The sequence below is a fragment of the Chenopodium quinoa genome, unplaced genomic scaffold (assembly GCF_001683475.1).
Source record: "Chenopodium quinoa cultivar QQ74 unplaced genomic scaffold, ASM168347v1, whole genome shotgun sequence".
NCBI lineage: Eukaryota > Viridiplantae > Streptophyta > Magnoliopsida > Caryophyllales > Amaranthaceae > Chenopodium > Chenopodium quinoa.
In genome coordinates, this window is record NW_018742345.1 from 1,643,780 (window position 1) to 1,669,113 (window position 25,334).

The window sequence follows — 25,334 nt, forward strand, 5'->3', positions numbered from 1 at the left end:
TCCTCACAAGCCAAGTAGTTTACCAAATCCGCAAACCATGGTAGAATCTTCTCCTTGAGGAGGTATAAAACATCATCCTTCAACTCATCACAAATGGGCAGCCCATCATCTTCTTGTTGCTCCCTCTCCATGCGCGAAAGGTGATCCGCAACCACATTCTCGGCTCCCTTCTTGTCCCGGATCTCCACATGAAATTGTTGTAAAGAGAGGACCCATCGGAGGAGGCGTGGTTTGGATTCCTTCTTCGAAATTAGGTACTTGATGGCAGCATGGTCGGTATAAACAATCGTTTTGGAACCAATGAGGTAGTCCCAAAATTTCTCAAATGCATGAACAATGGTTAGGAACTCTTTCTCTGTAGTGGTGTAGTTCCTTTGTGCTTCATTTAAGGTCTTGGACATGTAATAGATCACGTGAACCCTCTTCTCAACTCGTTGCCCAAGAACACCTCCAATAGCCGTATCACTAGCATCGCACATCAACTCAAAAGGTAGATCCCACCGTGGTCCTTGCACAATCGGTGCCGAAATCAAAGCTTTCTTAAGTGTGTTAAAAGTTTGTAGTCACTCTTTGTCGAACTTGAAGTCGACTTCCTTGTGCAATAAGGCAGTCAAAGGCTTGGCTATAAGAGAGAAATCTTTTATGAATCGCCGGTAGAACCCCGCATGCCCTAGGAATTGTCTTACCCCTTTTGCATTGACCGGTGGTGGTAGCTTTGCTATAACTTCAACCTTTGCTTTGTCCACCTCTATGCCTGCATTTGAGATCTTGTGACCGAGGACAATACCTTCTTTAACCATGAAGTGACACTTCTCCCAGTTCAGGACTAAATTCACTCTCTCACACCGTTGTAGGCACTTCCCCAAGTTCACTAGGCAATCATCAAAGGAGGCTCCCCAACAGAAAAATCGTCCATGAAAACCTCCATCTCGGCCTCCAACATGTCCCAAAAATGCTCATCATACACCGTTGAAAGGTGCCCGGTGCATTGCAAAGTCCAAAAGGCATTCTTCTGTAGGAAAAAGTACCATATGGACAAGTAAAAGTCGTCTTCTCTTGGTCATCCGGGTTTATAGGTATTTGGAAAAAACCCGAATAACCGTCAAGAAAGCAATAATACTTGTGCCTAGTTAGTCTTTCGAGCATTTGATCAATAAAAGGGAGGGGAAAATGGTCCTTTTTGGTAGATGCGTTTAGACGTCTATAGTCTATGAACATCCGCCAGCCGGTCACCATTCTAGTTGAGATTAGCTTACCATTCTCATTCTCAACTACATTTATTCCCCCCTTCTTAGGAACAACATGCACAGGGGAAACCCATCTAGAGCTTGAAATGGGGAAGATGATACCTGCATCAAAAAGTTTGGTGATCTCTTTCTTCACCACCTCCCCCATTTGAGGATTGAGTTTCCTCTGCCTCTCAATAGAAGGCCTCGCACCATCCTCGAGAGTTATGTGATGCATACATATAGCGGGGCTAATACCCTTGAGTTTATCAATGGTATAGCCTATGGAACTTTGATGCTCTCTCAATACATCACACAACTTCCGAGTTTGAACCGCATCTAAAGAAGAATTCACAATGACAGGATAAGTTGAATCAGGGCCAAGAAATTCGTACCTTAGATGTAATGGTAGAGGTTTCAATTCTACCTTAGGGGCCTCGTTTACCTCTTTTGTGGTGGCCTTAGCAAGTGCATACATGGGTGTAATTTCCTTGAAACCGTTATCACCATCATCTTCCTCTAGCATTTGCTCCTCTATGTACCTTCTCTCATCGGTATCACTTGGCTCAAGATCATGGTTAGTAGAAAGCAATAGTGTATGCATACTAGAGACAATCGAATCAATAGTGTCAATCATCATGCAGTTTTCGGAAGTAGACAAAGGATCAATAGTTCAGATCAAATTCAAGGACCTCCTCTCCTACCTTTAAAGAAATCTTGGCACTCTTCACATCAATGAGAGCACCAGAGGTAGCTAGGAAAGGTCGCCCAAGAATAATAGGTATATGATTATCTTCATCCATTTCCAAAACTACAAAATCCACAGGTATCACAAATTTCCCAACTCGTAGGGGAACATCTTCTACCTTACCCTTAGGAAATTTGATCGAACGATCAGCTAACTGTAGGGTAATGTTGGTAGGAAGAAGTTCTCCTACCCCTAATCTTTGATATACAGAATATGGCATAAGACTAACACTAGCCCCAAGATCACATAATGCATTATCAATTTTCATTTTATTAATAGCACAAGGGATTGAGAAATTACCTGGGTCTCCCAATTTGGGAGGCATCTTGTTCATGATGATTGCACTACAATTCGCGGTGAGGTTAACAGTTTCCACCCCATCACAATTCCTCCTGCCACTCAAAATATCTTTCAAAAACCTAGCATAGTTAGGCATTTGTTTTATAGCGTCGGTGAATGGTATGGAAAGGTGAATTTGCTTCAAAGTATCTAAAAACTTACCAAATTGAACATCCAACTTATGTCTCACAAACTTATGGGGGTAAGGAAGTTTTTGCAATAGATTGGGTTCTTTGACTTGTGTTACTTCCTTTTCATTTAAGACCTCTACAGTTTTATCATTCTCTCCGGTCCTCTCCTCCTCACTCTCTATAATAGCATCAGTGGTAGGTGTAGTCACAGATTGACTCCTAGGGGGTACTACTTCATCGCTCCCCCTCAATGTCTTTCCACTCCTAGTGGTGATAGCATTTACAAAGTTTTTAGGGTCAATACCTTGAGGTGGGAGTGTTGACACTCCAACCCCATCCTTTATAGCACTAGCACACTGAGAAATCTGGGTTTCAAGCATTTTATTATGTGTCATCACTTCATTAAACTTTTTGTCACTGGTGGCCATGAAAGTGTTGAACATTTTGGTCTGTGCTTCCATCATCTCCTCCAAACTAGTCCTTTGCGATGGTCCTTGAGCATTGTAGTTGTCGTTAGAGGCTCGGGAGCCACGCGCATTAGACTGTTGGGGATTTTTATTTTGGATGTTGTTCCTGTTACCATTGTTATTCCAATTTCCCCTGTTATTGGCATTCATGTTCTGATTGTATTGCCCTTGATTACCTGCATTTTGTTGGTAATTATTCTGATTACCAAAATTACCATGTTGATTATAAGACCCTTGGGGATTTTGGTCCCTTTGGTTCCTGTTTCCCCACTGGTTTTGCTGTTGGTAGTCAGAATTATTACCCTGTTGATTATAATTGTTCCCTCTTTGATTAGGTGGTAAATATCTGTTATTGTCATTCCTAGGTCTATTATCATAAGACAAGGCATTGACTTGTTCATTATCACACTCATTACCATCATTATAGTTGGATTGAAATTGGGAATCTACGTTACAGGCAGAGGTATCATGGTCATAAGACCCACAGTTTTCACAGAATATACATCCAGCAGGCATATTATTAGAGTTAGAGTGCATACCTGCTCCCTTAGAATAGGATGGAAGATTTTGATGCGGTGGAGCGTTGAGCTTCTCTTTGATAATTGACATTTCCTTACCTAGATTTACAATTTGCGATGTCAAATTCCCGATTGCATTAAGATGGTCTACCGAATAGACCGCTCCTCCACTCTTGCTCATGGCCTCTCGCTCTCCATCTTGCCAATCCATGTGGTGTCGTACCACATCTTCTATGATATCAATGACTTCTTCTTCGGTTTTGTTCATAATGGGGCCACTTGCTCCCGCATCCAAACTGGTTTTCCCTTGAGGACTCAATCCTCCATAGAAAATCTGTAAAACTTGATATGTTTGGATTCCGTTGTGTGGGCACTCTCTTTGATACTCCGTGTACCTTTCCCATGCTTCGTAGATTGACTCCCCACTCCTTTGCCGAAATCCCTGGATCAAAGCTCTAGCATCGGCCGTCTTCTTTTGGGAATAAAATCTTCCCAAGAATGCTGTCGTGACATCATCCCAAGTGTGTAGAGAGTTCGGCTTCACCTCCTTCTCTAACCATTCGAGAGCTCTCCCAATGAGTGAAAAGGGGAAAAGCTTCAATCTCACGAACTCTTGATTCACCCCATTAACCTTGATGGTATTGCAGTACTTCTCAAATTCGTTCAAATGAGCCAAAGGGCTCTCATGCTTGGCACCAATAAACTGCCTTCTCTCGATGAGGGTGATCATAGCCGGCCGGATCTCAAAATCATTGGCCTCAGTAGTGGGTGGAGCAATCCCACTTGAAGCTCTATACGCCCCAGGAGTTCCCAACTCCTTAAGGGGTCGTGGTGCTGGTCGATTGGGTTGGCGCGGTATGTCTGCCATTGGAACCTGTTGTGTGTTGTGTTCCTTTCCTTGAGAGTTTGATGATGTCAATCGAGATTTACGATTGCTCTTCAAAGTTCTTTCGATTTCTAGATCGAAGGGTATTAATTCTCTCTGTTTAGACCTGCGCATACACACTAACCAAACTAATTAAATAGCAGGGCTACAAGTGTAGCCAAAAGGGAAAAATATTTTTGTGCTTTTTTTATGATGAACTAGACTCAAGAAATCAAAAAGCAATTAACAAACACCGTTCCTCGGCAACGGCGCCATTTTGACAAGGGTTAAATCGGTTGCTACAATCTAACTCTCAATCAAACAATACTTATACGAACACCCTATAACCAAGTACAATGGCAAATAAAGGTTCGGTCCACGAGGAACGAGAGTAATTGCAAATCAATCTTAAACCTAAGCTAGTTCGAAATCAATGGAAAATGGTGTTCTAAAATAATACTAATAAGATGGAATAAATCAATAAACTAAGACACTAGGGAGAACGGGAATCCACCTAACCATTGGTAACTAAGCAACAAGGAATCACAGAGACAAACGGGATATGAAAAGACTATAAGTCTGATCAATATCATGTGATAGGAAGACAACGGGCAATACTAAGCTTGGATTTCTCATGCACTTAACATTACTCGATACATAATCAAACCACATTCAATAATGAAATACTCAATTCACAATCTCTTGTTCAAATCAAGAATATCATGCAATCAAATTCAAGATTCTAGGTTAGCTACTCCTATTATAATGAATTAACATGCAATCGCATATAATCAATTTAATCTCAATCCGTTTATCAAAATCAAACCTCAATTACATAGATTACCTAGGCCGGGTTTCATCCCGAAACCCTAGCTAGGAGACTACTCACACATATTCATAATCAAAGCAATAATGAATTCCAAAAGCATAATAGATATAAACATGAATTCTGATTAAGGAATAATAAAGCTTGATTAATAAACAAGAATGAATAATACCAATTGTATTGATGCGAATGAATGGAAAAGTTCAGAACTTTGATATCCGTCGTCAATGAATAATACAAAGAATCTTCGCAAATCTTGCTTCAAATCAATCCAAGAAAACTAAAATCTCTGGAAATATCTCTAAGAAAACTAATGAATCTATAATACTGAGAACGTTCTCCAATAACTCTCTACAAAGGCTCTCAAAACTATCTCTAAAACTGTCTGAGGAATCCTCTTAAAGTTGGTCCTTATACACGTCTTCTAATGCGGAGAAGTCAAGCGCGAAGTTAACCCTGGATCAGCACGGCCGTGCTGTATTTGGCACGGTCGTTCTAGCTTGTCAGTAAGTAAACCGAATTTCTTCTTCAAATTGGCACGGCCGTGCTATATATGGCACGGCCGTGCAGCTTCTTGGCACGGCCGTGCTAAAAATGGCACGGCCGTGCTGAATATGCTCTAACACGGGGCTCATACTAAAGCTGACACGGGCACGTGCAACATCTGGCACGACCGTGCTAATGGCCTGCACGGCCGTGCGGGTGCGTGGATACTGACACGGTCGTGCTGCCTTGCCTGGGGTTGCTTGCTTATAGGCCAGCATGGGTGTGCCTATGGTAACACGGTCGTGCTGCCTATGCTATGTAATCAATGCACGACACTTGAACTTCCTTAACTCCTCGGACTCCGGTCAAGGCTAGCTCGGTTACGCATCAAGGGCTCGGGATCCGATTAAACTCAGTTGATATTACCTGAAAACACATCAAAAACAAACCAAAAACCCGTGAAGCACGTAATATGGGGAACGTAAGCATAACAAGGTAATAATCGGCCAAAGCGGCCCCAAATACATCCAAAATCATCCTAAAATATGCTCTAAAGCACGCCCTAAAGTGCGTTTGTCAGCCACCAACAAGTTTTTAAGGAACTTGTAAACCGTTCACGGATCATAAAAGGCAACCACGACTAAGGGACAACGAAGGCAATAACGATTGACCCGTGAAGGTTACATCCCATTCATAATCCATGAGATTACTAACTCTATATGGTTCGGAACCACGAAAGGAGGATCGGGGATGATGGTACGAAGTGAGTCATGGATTCACATTCGCCCGTATTGGCCTCTACTCGATTCTTATATTGAAAATCATTCTTGTGATCTCAAAGGCATACAAACAAAATATTCAATTCGTTCCAAACTATTATTTAACTAAATTGGCTGAATATTAATGCACACATTATTCTAAAATATTGGTGATCACTTCGATTAATAACAAGATTAAAAAGGATCCTAAACCGGTTGTCCAAATTATCTTATTAGGTGTGATTTTCAATTACATATTCCCTTTAAACATGCAATACGGTGATCAATAAAAATATAATAGAATAAAAATTAATATTAATTCAACCATAATTCCAACAATATAAAATCGTTAGAAAAATAATAGAAATAAAAGGAACATGATTCTTACTTTGATTTTGTTTATTTGCAACTACAAAATAATAAACGATTTAATAGCTTCAAGGAAATAATAAAACAATAATTAAATAAAATTAAATAAATTAGAGTTGATTTGGGGCTAAACCCTCAAACAGTTCTACCTTTCACGCCTTGGCTTAAGGACAAAACCACGAGTAAAGTATGGACTCCTTTGAGCACTTGAAAAAAGGAATTTTGTAATGAGAAGGGTAGGCTAGTGTTTAGGCTAAAGCATAGAAGAGAGAAAAATAAAACTAGAGAATTAATTGCTGCCTCATTCATCATAAATGAGGGGGTATTTATAGGGAAAATGTGCTGAGGGAGCACACTGAACCCTAAAATGATAAAAACCCTAAAAAAGTATTCCGCGAAACGGAAAACTGTACTGTGACACGGAAAGTTCCACCGTCAGACGGGAAGCATTCCCGGACACGGTGCATTTTTGGTGTGACGCGGGAAATTTTCAGAAAACGGGAAAGAAAACGCGTTAAGGGTTTACGCGGAAAAGACACGGAAATTCCCGTGTCACGGCAGACTTCCCGTGTCACGGGAAATCCCACCGTTAGATGGGTCAGATTCCCGTGACACGGTGGGCACCTGCCGTGGCGCGAGAATTCCCAGCCCATTTGTCCGTCTAAATACATTTTTAACCCTAATTTCATTCGGCGTTTTAAGTGCCGCTTGATAATTTCGGGCCTTTTCTAACTTATTATTATTTGGGATAAAAATAAGAAAACAATTAAATAAAAGGTTTGGGCCAACAATAAATAATAAAACAATAAAAAAGGTTTAGGCTAAAATTAAATAATAAGTTTGGGTTGAAATTAAAACTATGCTTTTACCAAACATCAAGACTAATCCATGGACCGTTCAAAAATACGAATTTAATCAAATACGATTTTTTAAGAACTCTCAGGATTAAATACTAAACCCGACCAATAGTGGAGGTGAAAGGTTTTTCATCATCGGGTTTGGTTTTGGGGAGACATTTTTAGGTGTCTACAGAAGCCCCCACTTTGACTGAGTTTTTTAGAAACGTCAGTTTCGAAAATGATAGTCAATGTAGTCGATAGGGACGGAGAATGATTTAAGACATTTCTTCGATCCTAAATCACTCTGTATACGCTGATACCTGCAAAAAATGTTAATTCCACAGATAAAAGAGTAAGGGATAGAACACTTATCTGACACCAGTGTATCGGTGACAAATGAGTTTGGTATTTTCCTATGCTTGAAGGAATCCACCGGATGACGTTTGTTAAATGCTTTGCATGCTTGAGGAAAGCCGAAAGATGAGTTTGGTAGCTTTCTAAGCCTGAAGAAACCTACCGGATGACACTTTCCATGCTTGAGGAAAGTCGACATATGATTTTGGCGTTTTTCTATGCTTGAAGAAATCCACCGATAATGCTTTCCATGCTTGAGGAAAGCCGACAAGGGAATTTGGCGGTTTTCTATACTTGAAGAAAAATCCACCGATAACGCTTTCCATGCTTGAGGAAAGCCGACTTGGCGGTTTTCTATACTTGAAGAAAAAATCCACCGATAACGCTTTCCATGCCTGAGGAAAGCCGACTTGGCGGTTTTCTATACTTGAAGAAAAAATCCACCGATAAAGCTTTCCATGCTTGAGCAATTCCCGTGGAAGCATCCCGCAACACGGTAAATAATTTACGTCAGACGCGAACAATTCCCGTGTCGCGGAGCAAACTCGCGTGATGCGGGAATCCTGTTGGCTAAAAACCAGTCAATTGGCATCTTTGACTAGTCAAAGCATGCGCACCACACAATATATGACTGTTATGTGGGAACGGGGTCCGTTGCACAGGATTTTTTGGCTTTAAATATCAACCATCTCTCCCATTTTGCTCACCCACCATTTCTCTTTCTTGTCCGGTTTTCACCCAAAAAAAAAAATTCTTTTTGCTCGATTTGCCGTGTCTCGGCGGCTTCTCACCGGTGCTCGGAGCTTATTCCCGTCAGCCGGCGCCACCTACCGTGTCATGGCATTTCTGTGTTTTCATCTTCTTCTTCTCTTTTTTTTTCGCTGCAACTTCCTGCTAATCGTCGTTGCTTGCTGTTAATTGCCTGAAGCCGCCGCTGCTGTCGCTGGAGCTCTGTCGTCGTCTCAGAGGCTCCGTGACACGTTAGACAACAACCGTGTCGCGGCGCTGCTTCCCGTGTCGCGGTGAGTAAGCTGGGTTGCCGGAGTTTTTTCGAGCTTTTGTTGCTTAATTTTTCACCAAATTCACTCCAAATTTTTGCTATACTCCTCATATTCGAACCTCTACAAGGATCTATGTAAGTTCCTCTTAATGTTTGTCTCGAATTTGCTTCAAATGAGTAATTTCATGAAAAACCCTTAAAAATCAATTTGGGGATTTTTGATTTTGAGGTTTTATGTTGAATTTCTTGCCATGATTTTACTTGTATATGTATGTATGTGTGTGTGTGAAAAATTTGAGACAAAAATTGCATGATTTGATGGAGAATTGAGCAAATCACCATTTTTTGGGTACTACTTTTGTGAAATGATGTTCTTGTTGTTCATGTTACTTCTTTGCCTTGAAATGGTGAAATATTGGTGGTAGAAACATATTTCGTGTATGTACTATATTGTCATGGAGAACATTGTATCATGCGGCTAGGAGAACTGTAGTACTAGTTTGTCATGGAGAAACTAAATACTATAGTTTTGCCAATTTTTAGCCTTGAGGTAAAAATTTAGCGTATAATGCAATAAACAACTAAATAACTTAGGAAATGATGCAAAGCATTTAGATTTTTTTACTAAAATGCAACTCGAATTAAATGTCTTAGGAAATGATGCTAAGCATTTAGATATTTTATTTTTATAATAGCATGCCTAGGCGACGGGATCGCGACCTTTCCACCCACGGCCGGCGTCAGGCTTTTTGGGAGGACACTCCCACTATTCCTTAGAGTATGGACGACGATGCCTAAGAGTCTGAGCCACGGGCTTCTACGAGTAGAGGTAGGTGGGTTCCACCTTTGTAGACTCCAGACCTGTTGGTTTTCTGCCGTGAAAACCACGTTTCTCATCGCCCACTCTCCGTTATAGTCGACGAAACGCTTCGCCACCACGGTTCTGGAGCCAGAGAATTGATTCGTCGACTTCACCAGATCATTACAAGGGATCCTGCTACGAACGCCCTACGGGAATCGGCTGGTTTAGTAGATTTCTGTACGGCTGTCGTAGGGTTTTGCAACCCTCGGGGTTGCGGTGCGACGGTGGTTCGCGCATTGTTGAAGTATTTTTGGGATACTACCAACACTTTTCATTTTTCTTGGGGGGAGATGACAGTGACCCCTCTGGACTTCAGTATGATTAGTGGGCTGCGCTTCACTGACCGAGCCGTAGCTCAGATGTCTGATCTGTCTTGGGGAGCGGCTGAGGCAGCTGATTTGCTAGGTCTGATCGTTCAACATATCAGGACTCGACCAGTGTCTCGAGGTGGTCCTAGGAGCGGGCGATCGGAGCTGGCTTCAGTTCTAGCTCGTGGCTTTGACATGGAGGAGACATCGGTTGAGAGTGCGGATCTTCATTCTGATTCTGATCTATATGACTCTTTTTCCTAATAGGAGTTCACGCGTACTCTTTTGCTACCTCCCTTCTTTGGTCAGGATCAGTGAGATAGGATCCTATAGTTGGGCGAGTCTCGGATATGCCGACCTTCTCTTGTCGTTACGTCATGGCTGTCGGCAGCTGAACGACGAGTCTACCATCACTGTCTACGGTCTTTGGAGAGTTGTAGAGGTGATGATCTTTTACTCTTGTTTTATTTTAATTTGTTCGACTCATGTGCTCAAAGATTACTTTTCATTGCAGTTATGGTTCTACGAGTACTTCCCAGGCTTGGCTCCTCGACGGCGTCGTGGAGCGGTTCATGATTTCCCTGTCAGGGCCAGGTGGCGTGACCGAGGAGAGTCATAGGTGAAGTCTGTCCCTGCGCTGCGTGGGCTGCTACACCGAGGCACCTCTTCTGTTGGCGTAAGAACTAGTTTTGTTGCCTGTTATTTTCCCTTTGACGTTGTTTCCGGTATTTCATGCCACTTTTTATGGTTTTCAGGTTGCCATTGATGTCCAGTATCGTCCTTGGGCCGGGATGACTGATCTTCCTGAGGTCTTGCGTCTTTCACCGCACCGCACCATTCTAGTTGGTACCGGACGCTTTGTCTGGTATTTGGGGAGCGTCTCGTTCGTCAGCATAGTGGTGATCGCTTTGTTGTGCCCTCGTCTCCACTAGAGTCGATGCTGGACTCGCGCTTGATTAGGGAGTTGATAAACAGGGGAGAGCGCTACACTTTTCCTTGGCAGGAGCTTGTGCACACGGAGGGTGTTTATGCGCAGGAGTTGCTTCCCTCTCTGGCTCCTCCACCCCGTCTTCCTAAGGTATGATTTCTTTTGAGGATCTTTGTTACTAGTCTTTATTTTAAAAAGTCGAATAACTTGATTATCCGATCATATTTTCAGACGATTATTCGCCCTGTGGGGATGATCGAGATTCTGCCTCAGTCTGTACGCTACCCGGGGCCGATTAGTATTACCAAGGACCATATTGCTGACGCGCGAGAGGGTTACAGATAGGCGCAGGAGTCTCTGCCCGAGGTCTTTGAGCCGATAAGTTTTTTTATGCATTATTCATTTTTTTAATACCGCTTGTTACTGACTTTTCTTTGTTTTATCCTCAGCCTAACCGCCCGAAGATGATGGGATTCATGAAGCTGGTTGATGCCCTGAAGTACTGCATCATCAAGGTTCGGCGTGGTACGAGTTGTCGGAGCAGTTCTAGCGACGTTCTTGAGGTATCATTCATTTTTTTTTTTCACTTCTACCATTTTTTTATTTTACATTGTTGACACCTTTTGATTTTGTATCTTTCAGGAGCAACGAAGGTCCCGCTCGCGCTCGAGGCATAGAGGCTCGGACGAGGAGGAGCTTGGTCGTGGTAGACGATCTCCTGAGATTCACCGGCGTTCTTATTCTCAGCGAGAGCCTCAAATTATTCAGCCGTTTCAGGAGGCTCAGTGGCAGCAGCCTCTATCATCCCAGCTCTTTCCGGGCCAGAGTCAGGGGCAGCGATAGTCGTTTTCACACCCTTCACAGCCTGAGCTTGGGTCTGTTTTGACTCCCGTGGATCCTGGTTTATTTTTAGCTCCATTGTCTGCGATTCCTCCACCGGTGTCGGGCTTGTTCTCAGTTCCGATGTATGGGACGATGCCTTCACCGACGATTCCCGTGTCTTTGAGTCAGTCTACACCGTTTGTCGGTTGGACGGGTCCTGCCTTGAGTTTGACTACTACTGGAGTCACAGGGACTAGTAGGGACACTACTCCCCGTAATCGGATGATGGAGGGACTCTTTGGCTCACCGTTCCCATATTCACAGGGTGAAGATGATACTGATTCTGGTTCTAGAGACTTTTGACCGAGGGTTTTTATTCGTACATAATATGATGACACTTGACACTATTTATTTATTATGACTCTTTTGTACATTATTCACAGTTTATGTATTTATTATTGTGTGTTAGTGTGTGCTTGAGACTCATTATGTGTGATCGTGTATTTATTAAAGACTCGACAAAAAACGTAAGTGGAGTAATTGGAGGGTACCGACCTTCCCCAAAAGAAAAAGAAATAAAAAAGACAAGTAAAAATAAATAGAATAAATAAATAAAATGATAAAGAGAAATAAAAAATAAAGTATTTAAGTAATGAATAAATAAATAAAATGAGATGATAAAGATAATAATAATAATAAAAATAAAAATAAAAATAAAGAAGTTGAGAATTTTATTAGGAATAAAACTCTCATAAAACTGAAAAATAAACAGTGAAGATAAACTACTAAAAAAATCCGGATAGATAAGGGAAAAGATGAAAAAAGAAAACGCGTGGGGTGCCGTGACACGGCACTATACACCGTGTCACAGCAAAAACTGTCGTGTCGCGGCAAGAGTTCCCGTGACACGGTGAAATTTCCCGTGTCACGGTACGCGTATTCTACAGCGGTGTGGTTTGCACGTACAAAAAGATAATTTTTGAGTAGTTCCGAGCGCTTTTGCTATAAAATAGGACTAGTATATTCATGATATGCATAATTATGAAACACAAAATAATTAGAATTTCATATTTCAATAATCATGTCTCAGAATTTTGATAATACATTGTGTGACTAGTCTTATTCTTTGACCAATACTGACAAAAGAGAGTTAGAATTATTTCATGTCAGGGGTTTACTAGCCCTGCGACATGTAGCTATTGAGCATGATTTACTTAGGGCAGCATTAGATTATTGGAGTCCAGAAACACATTGTTTTAAATTTGATTACTATGAAATATGTCCCCTGTCGGAGGAATTCGGTGCAATCTTTGGATTTCCTGCTAGAAATCTTATTGCCATGCCTACCCTGCGTGAATATTATTACCAAGATTTTGAAATCCATCTGAATCTAAAAGATCCAGATTTAAATAGAATTGTATGTGGTAATGAGGTAGACTTAGAAAAACTTGCAAATTTATATTTTAATCGCCCTATCTCTGAGTCTTATCATGTATATCGTACAAGGGCATATATTTTTTGCATGTTTAGCAAGCTTTTATTTGCAAACGGTAGGGTAGGACATGCTTGTCTAGCGTCTGTGTTTGAACATGTCGAATCTGGGAGGTCTCCTATGCCTACGTGCCTTGGAGAAACATTTCGTTGGCTTGACGAGGCAAAAGCTGACCGAAAAGCCATCAGAAAGGGCTCTCTGGTACTGCTGCAGGTAAAAATATGTTCCGATTAGCTCCCGTGACATAAAACAGGCTCCGTGTCACGGTGGGTGTCTGCCGTGACACGGTGAGATCTGCCGTGTCACGGGAATCTGCACCTTTTTTTTTTTTCGACGACTAATTTTTTTATTTTATTTTTTTTTTTTAATATTTGGTTGATGGAACGTTAGAACTATTTGAAGCCCCCGACGATGTTGAAAAATATGGCCCTAACGATCTAGTTCGCAGGAAAAAGAATTACTCTGCGAACATGTCGTATGAAGACTGGAAAAATTTCTTTGCAAAGAGGGAATTTTCCATTCGTTGGGTGGTGCCTTGGTGGAGGCTTACTAGGATGGTTGGCGCGAATTACTCCATATTGCCGTGTTCCTAGTATCTCAAAATTGACTTTTTATTGTCCTTCTCGACTGATGCGGCAGTATGGACTTGAACAAGTAGTTCCACGCTATAACGATAGTCCTCGTGAAGTATCGTTGCATGAAAGTAACGTTCATAAGTACGAGACTTACTGGATTGGAAGACCTTTGTGGACCGTTTCTGCAAGTGACCAAGATCCTCCTCCTTTATCTAGTGCATACAAGGCATGGTTGAACCCTAGAAGTAGGAGGGAACGATTCGGATCACGCAAGTCTACTATGATGTGAAGAGTCGTCTTGGAAACAAAAAAGCACCTCCTTAAGATCGTCTGGGTCGTAGAACAAAAGGGATTGAGTTTAAGACTCCTATAATGCTGAAAAAAAGAATTATGTGAAAGGGAAGGGTAAAGAAAAGATGGTCTATAGAGAGAAACAACCGAGGAATTTCAAGAAAGGTGAAAGGGGTGAAAGTTCGACTAGGGGTGTGATGGTTCGAGCTATAAAAGACACATTAATGGTGAAGGCCGACCTAATTGATCAAGAGAAGGATGTTCCTAAAGTGAAGAGGGATTAGATCAATATTGCTTTGCTTTTATGATTTATAATTTTTTTATTTAAAAATAAGGCGTATGATGCCAATAATTGAAGCTACATTTATTTCAATAATAGCATGTTTATTTCAGCCTTAAATAAAAAATTACAATGACTTTTTTTTTATTTATATATCCGAGTCAAGGAGTCGGACGCAATGGAAGAACGAAAATAAAAACCTCGAACAAACAATGAATTCACAACGAATGCGTCACTAAAAAAATCGGAAAACCTGAAATTCCACCGTGTCACGGTGAAAAATCCCGTGACACGTTACAAATTCCAGCGTCACGACATTTTTTTTTTGCTCAGGTCCACCGCGCCACGGTGGACTGTACCGTGACACAGTGGAATGTCCCGTGTCGCGGCAGAAATCCTTTTTTTTTTTTTTGTCGTGACGCAATGCTGAACTGACGCGTATACTTGATCGACGGAGGGAGGATTTTTATTTTTTAAAGTGGTCGAGCCCCCTTGAGGGGTTGCCTACGTATCCTTAAAAAGGAATCAGGCCAAACGTAGCTCTATTAGGTCATGAACCCATGCGACTAGGCATAGAATTTCTTGAGTTGATCCAAGTTGGTTAAATTATGGAAACTGTTACCGTCCACGTCTACCAATTGCGCCGCTCCGCCAGACAAGATGGCTTTAACAATGTACGGGCCTGACCAATTTGGTCTGAATTTTCCACTTGGATCTAACACATTTTTACGAACTGCCTTAAGCACCAGGTCACCCTCTTTGATATTCCTAGTCTTGACTTTTTAATAAAAATGTCGCGCCATACGCTGTTGGTAGGTTAGGACATGATGCAAAGCTGCCAAGCGTTTTTCATCAAGTAAGACTAGTTCATCATATCTTGCTCTAGTCTAGTCGACTTCATCTAGTTGGCTTTCCAATGTGATTCGAAGAGAAGGGATTTCGAGTTCTATTGGTTGTACAGCTTCAACTCCATAAACCAGACAGAAAGGATTAGCCCCCGTTGATGTACGAATAGAGGTTTGATATCTCCAAAGGGTAAAATGTAGCTTACTTGGCCAATCCTTGTAATTTTCTGTCATCTTTTCGATGGTAGTTTTCACATTTTTGTTGGCTGATTCGACCGCACCATTTGTTTGAGGTCTGTAAGGTGTTGATCTGTGATGCTTGATATGATATTTCTGTAATAATTTTGCGCATTCGTCTTTGAAATGTGTTCCATTATCACTGATCATCTCATGTGGTACCCCATAGCGGCATATGATATTTTTCTCAATGAATTGAGCTACGTGTTTCGCCGTCAGCTTAGCATATGAGGCAGCTTCGACCCATTTGGTGAAATAATCGATCGCTGCGAGGATGAATTCATGCCTGCCTTGTCCTGGTGGTGTTATTTTTCCAATGATGTCGATGCCCCAAGTAGAGAAAGGCCATGGAGAAGTATATGTGTAGAGAAGCGAAGGTGGAACATGTTGTAAATTTGCGTAGACTTGACACTTCATACATTTCTTGACGTATTCATGACAATCTCTCTCCATAGTAGTCAAATAATAACCTTGACGTTGAATCTTTTGGACTAACATCTTTGCATTCATGTGCGTTCCACATATACCGGCGTGAATGTTTTCCATGGTTTTATGCGCTTCTTTCTTGGCTATGCATAAGAGATTTCTCCCCATTGCAGTTCTCTTGTGGAGTTCTCCCCTGATGAGCACATACTGTGAGGCCAGGAGCCTCAAAGCACGACGTGCTCTTTTATCAGTATTGGGAGGGTATTCTCCTCTTGTCACATAATTAAAGATATATGTATACCATGGCTCTTTATCTTCTTCTTGTGGTTCTTGTTCATCGTCGAGTGCGTGAACATAAGCCGGCTCATATCTTCTTTCTATGGTCAACGGCATTCTGATTGTATTTGTTGGAATTCGCACCATTGATTCTAATTTAGCTAGTGCGTCGGCGAATTAGTTTTCTTCTCTCGGCAAATACGTGTATTCCACTTCATCTAGTTGCTCCGTGAGAGTTTCTAAATGAGCTTGATACGTAGCGAGACTTTCACTTCTCACTTTCCATCTCTTGGAGATTTGGTTAATGATTAGTGAAGAATCACCGTAGATTCTGAGTTTCTTAATTCCCAAGGCGACAGCTGTTTCTAACCCCAAAATGCATGCTTCATATTCTGCGGCATTGTTGGTGACATCAAAGTCGAGCTTCATGGAAATTGGGATGTGTTCTTCATTGGGTGATACAAGCAAGACTCCTACACCACATCCTTTTTGGTTTGAAACTCCATCAAAATAGAGCGTCTTGCTATCATCTTTGGTCATGAGTAAATCTTCGTTAGGGAAATCGTACTCATCTTCTTCTTTCTCAACTTCTTCTAATGGAAAGTCTGCAAAAAAATCAGAAACCGCAGAACCTTTGATGGCTTTTTGTGGTACAAATCTCAAGTCAAACTGAGCAAGATTAACTATCCAACTTGATAATCTTCCATTGAGTGTCGCTTTTTCGAACAAGTATTTGAGAGGATCCATCTTGGACACTACATGCACTGTATGAGTGAGCATGTAATGTCTTAGTTTCTGTGCGGCCCATACAAGTGAGAGACACAATTTTTCAAGTGGTGTGTATCGTGTCTCATATCCTTGAAGCTTCTTACTCAAGTAGTAGATTGCATTCTCCTTTCTTTCGATCTCTTATGCTAGCATTGCCCCCATCGTTTATCTTGTGACCGTAAGGTAGAATCGAAGAGGAAAGTCAGGTATTGCTGGCACTAGCACGGGTGGGTTTTCCAAATACTCTTTGTTTTTGTCGAAAGCTTTTTGGCAATCGTCATCCCATGTGATTGGGACATTTTTCTTGAGCTTCTTGAATATAGGTTCACATATCGCTGTGAGCTTTGATATGGACCTACTTATATACTACAACCTTCCAATGAAACCTCGAATCTCTTTCTCATTCTTGGGCGGTGGAATGGCCATGATTGCCTTTACTTTTGTAGGATCTATTTTAATCCCTCGAGAACTGATCACGTATCCAAGTAATTTTCCTGACGTGACTCCGAATGCACACTTTGCTGGATTTAATCTCATGTCGTACTTGCGGAGTCTTTCAAAGAACTTGCGAAGTGCAATAATATGACCTGGGCGATCTTTGGACTTAACGATCATATCATCGACATAGAACTCCACCTCTTTGTGCATCATATCGCGTAACAATGCTTTAGACTTATTATTATCAGTTCTCGAGGGATTGAAATAGATCCCACAAAAGTAAAGGCGATCATGGCCATGCCACCGCCCAAGAATGAGAAGGAGATTTGAGGTTTCATTGAAAGGTTGCAATATATAAGTAAGTTCATATCAAAGCTCACAGCGATATGTGAACATATATTCAGGAAGCTTAAGAAAAATGTCCCAGTCACATGGGATGACGATTGCCAAACAGCTTTCGATAAAATCAAAGAGTACCTGGCAAACCCACCCGTGCTAGCGCCAGCAATACCTGACTTTCCTCTTCGACTCTAACTTACGATCACAAGAGAAACGATGGGGGCAATGCTAGCACAAGAGATCGAAAGCAATGAGAATGCAATCTACTACTTGAGTAAGAAGCTTCAAGGATATGAGACACGATACACACCACTTGAAAAATTGTGTCTCGCACTTGTGTGGGCCGCACAGAAACTAAGACATTACATGCTCACTCATACAGTGCATGTCGTGTCCAAGATGGATCCTCTCAAATACTTGTTCGAAAAAGCAACACTCAATGGCAGATTATCAAGGTGGATAGTCAATCTTGCTCAGTTTGACTTGATATTTGTACCACAAAAAGCCATCAAAGGTTCTGCGGTTTCTGATTTCTTAGCAGAATTTCCATTAGAAGAAGTTGAGAAAGAAGAAGATGAGTACGATTTCCCCGACGAAGATTTACTCATGACCGAAGATGATAGCTGGACGCTCTATTTTGATGGAGCTTCAAACCAAAAAGGATGTGGTGTAGGAGTCTTACTTGTATCACCCAATGAAGAGCACATCCCAATTTCCATAAAGCTCGACTTCAACGTCACCAACAATGCCGCAGAATGTGAACCATGTATCTTTGGGTTAGAATCAGCTGTCGCCTTAGGAATTAAGAAGCTCGGAACCTACGGTGATTCTTCACTAATCATTAACCAAATCTCCAAGAGATGGAAAGTGAGAAGTGATAGTCTCGCTACGTACCAAGCTCATTTAGAAACTCTCACGGAGCAACTAGATGAAGTGGAATATACGTATTTGCCGAGAGAAGAAAACCAATTTGCCGACGCACTAGCTAAATTACCATCAATGGTGCGAATTCCAACTGATACAATCAGAATGTCACTAGCCATAGAAAGAAGATATGAACGGGCTTATGTGCACGCACTCGATGATGAACAAGAACCACAAGAAGAAGATGAAGAGCCATGGTATACTGATATCCTTAATTATGTGACAAGAGGAGAATACCCTCCTAATACTGATAAAAGGGCACGCCATGCTTTGAGGCTCCTGGCCTCACAGTATGTGCTCATCAGGGGAGAACTCAACAAGAGAACTGCAATAGGGAGAAATCTCTTATGCATAGCCAAGAAAGAAGCACAAAAAACCATGGAAAACCTTCATGCTGGTATATGTGGAACGCACATGAATGCAAAGATGTTAGTCCAAAAGATTCAACAGCAAGGTTATTATTGGACTACTATGGAGAGAGATTGTCATGAATATGTCGAGAAATGTATGAAGTGTAAAGTCTACGCAAATTTACAGCATGTTCCACCTTCGCTTCTCTACACTTATACTTCTCCATGGCCTTTCTCCACTTGGGACATCGACATCATTGGAAAAATAACACCACCAGGACAAGGGGGGCATGAATTTATCCTCGTAGCAATTGACTATTTCATGGGTCGAAGCTGCCTCATATGCGAAGCTGACAGCGAAACACGTAGCTCAATTCATTGAGAAAAATATCATATGCCACTATGGGGTACCACATGAGATGATCAGTGATAATGGAACGCATTTCCAAGCCGAATGCGCGGAATTATTACATAAATATCATATCAAGCATCACAGATCATCACCTTACAAACCTCAAACAAATGGTGCGGTCGAATCGGCCAACAAAAATGTGAAAACTATCATCGAAAAGATGACAGAAAATTACAAAGATTAGCCAAGTAAGCTACATTTCGCCCTTTGGGGATATCGAACCTCTGTTTGTACATCAACGGGGGCTACTCCTTTCTTTCTAGTTTATGGAGTTGAAGGTTTACAACCAATAGAACTCGAAATCCCTTCTCTTCGAATCGCATTGGAAAGCCAACTAGATGAAGTCGACTGGATTAGAGCAAGATATGATGAACTAGTCTTACTTGATGAAAACCTCTTGGCAGCTTTGCATCATGTCCAAACCTACCAACAGCGTATGGCGCGACATTTTAATAAAAAAAGTCAAGACTAGGAACATCAAATAGGGTGACCTGGTGCTTAAGGCACTTCGTAAAAATGTGTTAGATCCAAGAGGAAAATTCAGACCGAATTGGTCAGGCCCGTACATTGTTAAAGCCATCTTGTCTGGCGCAGCGGCACAATTGGTAGACATGGACGGTTACGGTTTCCACAATTTAACCAACCTGAATCAACTCAAGAAATTCTATTCCTAGTCACATGGGTTCATGACCCAATAGAGCTACATTTGGCCTGATTCCTTTTTTAAGGATACGTAGGCAACCCCTCAAGGGGGCTCGGCCACTATAAAAAATAAAAAACCTCCCTCCGTCGATCAAGTATACGCGTCAGTTAAGCATTGCGTCACGTCAAAAAAAAAAAAGATTTATGCCGTGACACGGGACATTCCACCGTGTCACGGTACAGTCCACCGTGGCGCGGTGGACCTGAGCGCAAAAAAAAAATTGTCGTGACGCGGGAATCTGCAACGTGTCACGGGATTTTTCACCGTGACACGGTGGAATTTCAGGTTTTCTGATTTTTTTAGTGACGAATTCTTTGCGATTTCATTATTTGTTCGAGGTTTGTATTTTCATTCTTCCATTGCGTCCGACTCCTTGACTCGGATAACTAAATAATAAAAATAAAAATAAAAAAAGTCATTGTATTTTTTTTATTTAAGGCTGAAATAAATATGCTATTATTGAAATAAATGTGACTACAATTATTGGCATCATACGCCTTTTTTAAATAACAAATTATAAATCATAAAAGCAAAGCAATACTGATCTTATCCCTCTTCACTTTAGGAACCTCCTTCTCTTTTTCAATTAGGTCGGCCTTCACCATTAAAGTGTCTTTTGTAGCCCGAACCGCCACACCCCTAGTCGAACTTTCACCCCTTTCACCTTACTTAAAATTCTTCGGTTGTTTGACTTGTTTCTCTCTATAGACCATCTTCTCTTTACCCTTCCCTTTCACATAACTCTTCCTTTTCGGCATTATAGGAGTCTTAAACTCAATCCCTTGTGTTCTTGGACCTAGACGATCTTTAGAAGGTGTTTTCTTGTTTTCTAGACGACTCTTCATATCAGACTTGCGTGATCCGAATCATTCCCTCCTACTTCTAGGGTTCAACCATGCCTTGTATGCACTAGACATGTTCACAGAGTAATTCTTTTTCCTGCGGACTAGGTCGTTAAGGCCATATTTTTCAACATCGTCGGGGGCTTCAAATAATTCTAAACGCTCCACTAACCAAATCTGCAAAAAAAAAAAATAAATAAAAAATAAAAATAAAAAATAGTCGTTGAAACATATTTCACCGTGACACGGTGCCTATTTTTTGTCACGGGGACTAATCGGAACATATTTTTACCTGCGGCAGTACCAGAGAGCCCTTCCTGATGGTTTTCCGGTCGGCTTTTGCTTCGTCAAGGCCACGAAATGTTTCTCCAAGGCATGTAGGCATAGGAGATCTCCCAGATTCGACGTGTTCAAGCACAGACGCTAGACAAGCATGTCCTACCCTACCGTTTGCAAATAAAAGCTTGCTAAACATGCAAAAAATATATGCCCTTCTACGATATACATGATAAGACTCAGAGATAGGGCAATTAAAATATAAATTTGCAAGTTTTTCTAAGTCTACCTCATTACCACATAATTTTCTATTTAAATCTGGATCTGTTAGATTCAGATGGCGTTCAAAATCTTGGTAATAATATTCACGCAGGGTAGGCATGGCAATAAGATTTCTAGCAGGAAATCCAAAGATTGCACCGAATTCCTCCGGCAGGGGACATATTTCATCATAATCAAATTTAAAACAATGTGTTTCTGGACTCCAATAATCTAATGCTGCCCTAAGAAAATCATGTTCAATCGCTACATGTCGCAGGGCTAGTAAACCCCTGACATGAAATAATTCTAACTCTCTTTTGTCAGCATTGGTCAAAGAATAAGACCAGTCGCGCAATGTATTATTAAAATTCTGAGATATTATTATTGAAATATGAAATTCTAATTATTTTGTGTTTCATAATTATGCATATCATGAATATACTTGCCCTATTTTATAGCAAAAGCGCTCAACTATTCAGAAATTATCTTTTCATACGCGTAAACTGCACCGCTGTAGAATACGCGTACTTTGACACGGGAAATCCCACCGTGTCACGGGAACTTTTGCCGCGACACGGAAGTTTTTGCCGTGACACGGTGTACTGTGTCGTGTCACGGTACACCACGTGTTTTCTTTTTTCATCTTTTCCCGTATCTATCCGGATTTTTTTTAGTATTTTATCTTCACCGTTTATTCTTCAGTATTCTAAGAGTTTTATTCCTAATAAATATTCTCAACTTATTTATTTTTATTTTTTTTATATCTTTATCATCTCATTTTATTTTATTTATTCATCACTTTAATATTTTTTTTATTTCCCTTTATCATTTTATTTACTTATTCTATTTATTTTTACTTGTCTTTTTATTTCTTTCTTTTGGGAAAGGTCGGTACCCTCCACTTACTCCACTTACTTTTTTTGTCACGTCATTAATAAATACACAATCACACACAATAAGTCTCAAGCACACACTAACACACACTAATAAATACATAAACTGTGAATAATGTACAAAATGAGTCATAATAAATAAACAGCGTCAAGTGTCATCATAGTATGTACAAATAAAAACCCTCGTTCAAAAGTCTCTAGAACCAGAATCAGTATCATCTCCACCCTGTGAATACGGGAACGGTGAGCCAAAGAGTCCCGCCATCATCCGAGTACGGTGAGTAGTGTCCTTACTAGTCCCTGTGACTCTAGCAGTAGTCAAACTCAAGGCGGGACCCGTCCAACCGGCAAACAGTGTAGAATGACTCAAAGACACGGGTTTCGTCGATGAAGGCATGTCCCATACATCGGAACTGAGAACAAGCCCGACACCGGTGGAGGAATCCCAGACGATGGAGCTGAAAATAAACCAGGATCCACAGGAGTCAAAACAGGCCCAAACTCAGGCTGTGAAGGCTGTGAAAATGACTGTCGCTGCCCCTGAATCTGACCCGAAAAGCGCTGGGAAGACTGAGGTTGCTGCCATTGAGCCTCCTGAAACGGCTGCGTAATCTAAGGCTCTCGCTGAGACTGAGAACGCCGGTGAATCCCAGGAGATCGTCTACCACGACCAAGCTCCTCCTCGTCCAAGCCTCTGTGCCTCGAGTGCGAGCGGGACCTCCGTTTCTCCTGAAAGATACAAAATCAAAAGGTGTTAACAATGCAAAATAAAACAAATGGTAGAACTGGAAAAAAATGAACATACCTCAAGAACATCGCTAGAACTGCTCCGACAACTCGCACCACGCCGAAGCTTGATGATGCAGTACTTCAAGGCGTCAACCAGCTTCATGAATCCCATCATCTCCGAACGGTTAGGCTGAGGATAAAACAAAGAAAAGTCAGTAACAAGCGGTGTTAAAAGGATGAATAATGCATCAAAAAACTTACCGGCTCAAAGACCTCGGGCAGAGACTCTTGCGCCTGTCTATAACCCTCTGGCGCGTCAGCAATATGGTCCTCGGTAATACCAATCGGCCCCGGGTAGCGGACAGACTGAGGCGGAAACTCGATCCTTCCCACAGTGCGAATAGTCGTCTGAAAATATAATCGAATAAACAAGTTATTCGACTATTTAAAAAAGAGACTAGTAACAAAGATCCTCAAAAGAAATCATACCTCAGAAAGGCGGGGTGGAGGAGCCAGAGATGGAAGCAAGTCCTGCGCATAATCACCCTCCATGTGCACAAGCTCCTGCCAAGGAAAAGTGTAGCGCTCTCCCCTGTTCATCAACTCCCTAATCAAGCGTGAGTCCAGCATCGACTCTGGTGGAGATGAGGGCACCACAAAGCGATTGTCGCTATGCTGACGAACGACACTCTCCCCCAAATACCAGACAAAGTGTCCGGTACAAACCAAAATGGTGTGGTGTGCTGAAAGACGCAAGGCCTCGGGAAGATTAGTCATCCCGGCCCAAGGACGATACTGGACATCAATGGCAACCTGAAAACCATAAAAGGTTGGCATGAAACACCGGAAATAACGTCAGAGAGAAAATAACAGGCAACGAAACTAATTCTTACGTCAACGGAAGAGGTGCCTCGGCGTAGCAGCCCGCGCAGCGCAGAGACAGACTCCACCCGTGACTCTCCTCAGTCACGCCAGCTGGCCCTGACAGGGAAAACATGAACCGCTCCACGACGCCGTCAAGGAGCTAAGCTTGGGAAGTACTCGTAGAACCACAGCTTCAGTGAAAAGTAATCTTTCAGCACATGAGTCGAACAAATTAAAATAAAACAAGAAGCGGAAAAGATCATCACCTCTACGACTCTCCACAGACCGTAGACAGTGATGGAAGACTCGTCGTTCAGCTGCTGACAGCCATGACGTAACGATAAGAGAAGGTCGGCGTATCCGAGGCTGGCCCAGCTATAGGATCCTATCTCACCGATCCTGACTAAAAGAAGGGAGGTAGCAAAGGAGTGCACGTGAACTCCTATCAGGTGAAAGAGTCATAGAGATCAGAATCAGAATGAAGATCTGCACTCGCAGCTCAGCCGATGTCTCCTCAATGTCGAAGCCACGAGCTAGAAATGAAGCCAGCTCCGATTGCCCGCTCCTAGGACCACCTCAAGACACTGGCCGGGTCCTGATATGCTGAACGATCGGACCTAACCAATCGGCTACCTTAGCCGCTCCCCAAGAAAGATCGGACATCTGAGCTACGGCCCGGTCGGTGAAGCGCAGCCCGCTAATCATGCTAAAGTCCAGATGGGTCACTATCATCTCCCTGTAGGGAATAAGTTCAAGCGTTAACACCTAGCTTGAACCCCACTGTGATCATACACTAAAGTACGGTGGCGTCCAAAAGGGAAGAAGATAGAGCACAAGAGTCGCCAACAAGTTTTAGGAACTTGTAAACCGTTCACGAGGTGAAGGTTACACCCCCTTAACGATCTAAGAGATCGTCAACTCCATAAGGTCTTGAACCAAATAAGGGTTCGGGGATGAAGGTACGAATCCAACCTAAAAGAGATTGAACCTGCCCTAATAATAGGCCTCTACTTTATTCTGATCGTATTCATGTGCGCTTTTTAATTAACATGCAAGCAATAGGTTTAACCCTAAACCTGTTTATCTATGTTGGTTGAATATTAATGTACAAATAAAACTATTATTGGCAATCACTTGAATTATAATCACACTAACCCTAAATAAGATTATAAAATATCTTATTAAGCGTTATTACAAGTACCGATTCCCTTTAAACATGCATAAAAGGTGTGATCAAGCAATAAAAATAAATAATAAGCATCAAGCA